General features: G+C 41.3%; 1 non-coding gene across 1 annotated transcript; it reads right to left on the bottom strand.

Moving 5' to 3' along the window:
- Nucleotides 1–4,792: 4,792 nt before the first annotated feature.
- LOC142428195 (U1 spliceosomal RNA) lies at nt 4,793–4,956 on the bottom strand. Its single transcript, XR_012780166.1, has one exon. It is a non-coding gene; the product is annotated as a U1 spliceosomal RNA (small nuclear RNA).
- Nucleotides 4,957–5,400: the final 444 nt, after the last annotated feature.

Here is a 5,400-nt window from a genome sequence, read left to right on the forward strand (position 1 = left end):
TATTCTCTACTCTGCCAATAACTTAACATGTCAGTTTAGAGAACCTGCTTAACTTTCCTGGATTGGAGCCTCTCCTCAGACTCACATCGCAGTGAAGCCCATTACTGAATAGGCTCCTCTTTGTAACATCCACCAAATGACTTTTTCCTGATAGGGCTGAGTAAGAGAGGTGGAGCATGAGGCTAATACAGCTATATGATTCTCTTGTGAGTGATTAAAATATGATTATCAAAGTTGAAACTCTAACATGGGGATTGGTCAATTTTACCACCTTGCTAAGTATAAACCAGCCATCTCAGAAACAGGAAGAGGATATGTAATTAGTGTTATTGGATTGTTTATTCCATAACAGAAAATAAGAAGTCTCTTTCACACAGAAAACATCATTGAGTTGCTGGATGACCTTTTGAACCCCATGTGAGAATGAAGAGGAGCCCTGGTTGTGGGTTAGCATAAGGTCAGTGGTTCAAATCCACCTGATACCCTTCTGGAGAAAGATAAGGTTTTCTACTCCCATAAAGATTTAAAATCTTGGAAGTACAAAGGGGGAACCCTACATTGTAGTGCCACTATGGGTCAGAATAGACTTTTGGCAGTGAATGAGTGATAAGGGAGAAAAAATATAAACATGGCTGAGATGCAAGACAGCTGTCAATCTCTGGACTTGCTACTGTTTATAAGAGATTTTTAATAGGTCTAGCTATTAAACTTAAAATTTGCAAAGTGAGTAAGAATAGCATCAACAACATATGTGTATTGTACACAATAGAAATCCAGGCGTTTTACATCAATGATACTTATGTTGGGTTTATCTTAAAAGACAGGAGTTTCCATGCAGTCTGGTTCCAAGTTCACAACTCCATCTAGACTTTATCTTTAAGAACTAAAGTCTGTAACAATGCACTGAAAAATGAAAAGAAGAGTGATTGATATTCTCCCCTCAGTGACACCATGTAAATCATACATGCTTCATAGCTTTTGAGTCGCATTTCTTTTAGGAGCTGGAAATAATATGTGCAAACCGACAGACTCTCAGGATTGTCAACCAAGTGAATTATTCTTTTTCTTTTTTGTACATTTCTTTTTTTCTCTTTTTTTTTTACATTTTATTAGGGGCTCATACAACTCTTATCACAATCCACACATATACATACATCAATTGTATAACGCACATCCGTACATTCTTTGCCCTAATCACTATAAAAAATCCTTTGCTCTCTACTTAAGCCCTCTGCATCAGGTCCTCTTTTTTTCCCCTCCCTCCCCGCTCACCCCTCCCTCATGAGCCCTTGATAATCCACAGATTGTTATTTTGTCATATCTTTCCCTATCCGGAGTCTCCCTTCCCATAATTCGATCTTGATTGTTTATTAAACACATCACTTGTTACTAGCAACCATCCCATTCCCAACTATGTTTTCAAAGAGAAGTTGCAGAAATATGTCATGGTCATATACAGAAAGGGTGCCTTGGGGCTGAGTGACATAAAAAAACAGGTGAAGGTCATTACCCAATTCCACTTGTAGACCAAAATCAAAGACCTTTACTATCAAGTTGATTCAGATACACAGAGCCCCTACAAGACAGCGTAGAGCTACCCCAGTGAATTCCTGAAAGTGTAACTCTTTTTTTATAAATCATTTTATTGGAGGCTCATACAATTCTTATCACTATCCATCCATACATCCATTTTGTTGAGCACATATGTACATTTGTTGTCATCATCATTCTCAAAACATTTGCCTTCCACTTGAGCCCTTAATATCAGCTGCTGGTTCCCACCCACTCCCCCCTACCTATTGAACCCTTCATAATTCATAAATTATTGTTATTTTGTCATATGTTACATTGTCCGACGTCTCCCCCTGCCCTTTTCTCTGCCAGGGAGGAGGCTATACGTAGATTCTTGTAATCAGTTCCCCCTTTCTACCCCACATTCCCTCCACCATTGCCACTCTCACCACTGGTCCTAGAAGAGTCATCTGTCCTGGATTCCCTGTGTTTCCAGTTGCTATCTGTACCAATGTACATTCTCCGGTCTAGCCAGCTTTGTAAGGTAGAATTGGGATCATGATAGTGTGGGGGAGAAAGCATTTAAGAACTAGAGGAAAGTTATATGTTTCATCTTTGCTATCCTGCACCCTGACTGGCTCATCTCCTCCCCACAAACCTTCAGTAAGGGGGTGTTCGGTTGGTGGTGCATATTATTATCTATACAGATCTATCTAGATAAGATAGACTGGATGAATAGTCTGGAGGAGAAAACAACGGGACCAATGGTTCTGGGGGAACACGGGAGAGGGGGAGGAGGGGGTAAGGAGGGTGTGCTGACCAACCCAGGGACAGGGAAGCAACAAGTGATCCAAAATCTGTGGCAAGAAGGGTGTGAGAAGCCTGGAAGGGATTCAGCAAGGGCAAGGTAACTGAGAGAACTTACTGAAACCCAAATGAAGGCTGAGCATGATAGTGGGACAAGAGAAAAGTATAAGGAAATAGAGGAAAGAACTAGGTAATAAAGAGTATTTACAGAGGTCTAAAGACTGGAATGCACATATATAAATATATTTATATAAGAGTGTGGGGAAACAGATCTATGTGCATATATTTATAGGTTTAGTATTAAGGCAGCAGATGGACATTGGGCCTCTACTCAAGCACCTACTCAATGCAAAAACATGTTGTTCTATTAAATTGGCATTCCAGGAGAGTGTAACTCTTTATGGGAGCAGAAAACCCAGTCTTTTACCCACAGAGAAGCTGATGGTTTGAAACTGCTGACCTTGCGTTTAGCATCCTGGCCTCTGCCATTAGGGCTCCTTTCACTCCTACTTACAGGAGAGGTAAATTCAAGGGCTCAATTGATGTTGCACTAGTCTGCATCACCATGTTATACCACCGTTCAATAGAATCCCCGGCAGTTTGTTACCTTGTATCTAGTTGTGCCAATAGAATGGATATGCTAGCACAACCCTTTCTATGAAATGTAAATGTCATTACCCTGCTTTTGTCATAACCATCATGGGATCTCTTTTCTAGGCCCCGCTCTCCCTCTCTGTGATGTCTAGTGAGTCATCTCACTTTACTAGGCTCGATTTCCCAAAGGGATCATGTGAGACTAGAGGTTGATGATCCCTACCTATCCTGACAGTGCTGAAACAATGAGAAGGGCAAGCTGGAGCTGGGCTTACCACTGTGCCATGTTGAATAAGTAGTAAGGGGTACCAAGGGCCTGCTTACTGCCAGCAACAGGCCCGATGACAGACAGGCTCACATACTGTAAGTAACTGGGAGACAACATAATTTGATACTCAGTAAGGCTGCCACTGCTACAGTATTTGCTGTCCTGGAGTAATGATTCTATTCTGAGACTTGAGAGGCCATTTCTGGCAATGGAATCCCTCCTCTTGGCTTTTGGCATTGATCTGTTGGGAATCCCTGTGCAGTGTTGGCTCTCGGAGAACGCTGGAGCCAACAATGCATCAGGATAATGGAGACTAGGAGCTAGATGCATGTTGTTAATGATATTAGCCTTCTTTGGCAGTAAGGAATGGGGCTTTGTGGAGAAAGTGAATAGAAAATATATCTGTAAAGGAGCTATTGCAATAGGAATACACGAGTGGCATGCCAAAAGAACAACGTGTTACAAACATCCTCATCCAGTGCTACCATCATCATGGCATCCAGGTTCCTTTATCCAGCCCTATGGAACAGAGCACACTGTTCAGGAGGCTTTCAATGCTGTTACGTGTGTGGATGCCGATTGCCTCATCGTTCCTTTGCAGAGTAGCTAGTAACGTGTGTCCACTGATCTCCATGCAGCGACCTGATGCTAAACCCACTGTGCCACCAGGGCTCTGTGTGTAATAAATATACAGACCAAATATATCAGGGACAGAATGTATGATTCATGAACAACAATAATAATGTTAATTATCATAAAGATTACAATTTATTCAGGCTATATTACTCCTAATATAAAAAGCAGTGTGGGGGAGGAAACTCTTATTAGAATTTTATTCTTAGAGAAAATAAAAGACTTTCTGTATGACTTAACCAAAGTCACCAAATAAATGAATTAAAATCAGACTAGACCAAATTTCAAGAAGCAGTTGAGTATCATCATGGCATGAGGAAACATGTTATATAAAATAATTTATGATTTTCAAATCGGTTCCCTGTGGAGTCTTCATATCCTTCTGCATGGGCAGTGAATTATTTAATGTGGCTCTTCTAGCCAAAGTCTCTAACTCACATCAAATCATCTTTCTGGTAGGGGAGATAGTGAAAGGCTTCACTTAAGAATAATTGTTAATAGGATTCCCTTGAGTGACATCCTGCTGTGTATAAATAAGACCTCTGAGAAGCAGGAGGAGGGATCACATTAGCAGTAAGAGCCAGGAATGGAGTGAGTTTTCTTAACCCAAGATTCCTGCACAATGAACCTCCTAGATCCAGAAGACAGATATACCGTCAGAAGAGCAGCAGAACCAGAAGCCTAACCATGTAGCAAAGTGGTGGACTTCCTAACGCACAGAGCAAGTCAAACTGAGGGTTTCTGTGCAGGAAACTGACCTGTGGAGTGAGGTGCCTTCGGGCATGTAATTTGCAGACCTGGGTTTGCTGACGCCTGGAGCTTAAAATGAATGCCTTCAGTTTCGGGCTTATAGCAGAGTGGTATGCCTCTTTGGACATGTTTAGCAGACCCGAAAGAACATTGTAACTTATCCAGATGACAGCGCTGAGCATTTCCCATTGTCATTATGTGTTAACTTCTTTTTTAAAAAAATATTTTTAGGGGAGAGCGCGAACACAGTCCCCTACTACCACAAATTATGCAGTCGATTTTCCCACATTTGGGGAAATCGCAGGGGTCAGCACAACCAGAGTGCAATGGATAAGCCTCGCCCTGGGAAAACCACCTTCGTGATCATGGTATCTCCCTTGCCAGGTAAGTATATGTGTTGACTTCTTTAATAAGTTTGATAATCATAAATTTTGTCTGTGAGTTTGATGTAGCCATAGCAGTGAACATTAGAATCCAGAGAGATAAAATAGAGAGCCTTAAGACAACACACTTTGAACTGAGGGAATTGTCTGCCTTAAATGCTTTATGAAAACAGGATATGAAGATACCTGAGGGAGTGGAGCAGCAGAACATTATTCTGACACAATATAATAAAAAAAAACTTGTTCTAACAACCTGGCATTCTGTGATCTTCACCTTCAGACATGATCACCAAAGACAAAGCAGGTGCATGAGCAAATGCAGTGAAAAAAGCTGATGGTGCCGGCTATCAAAAGATACAGCATCTAGAGTCTTAAAGGCTTGAAGATAAACAAGTGGCTATCCAGCTGAGAAGCAACAAAGCCCACATAGAAGAAGCACAGCAGCCCGTGTGA

The sequence above is a fragment of the Tenrec ecaudatus genome, chromosome 15 (assembly GCF_050624435.1).
Source record: "Tenrec ecaudatus isolate mTenEca1 chromosome 15, mTenEca1.hap1, whole genome shotgun sequence".
Classification (NCBI taxonomy): Eukaryota; Metazoa; Chordata; class Mammalia; order Afrosoricida; family Tenrecidae; genus Tenrec; species Tenrec ecaudatus.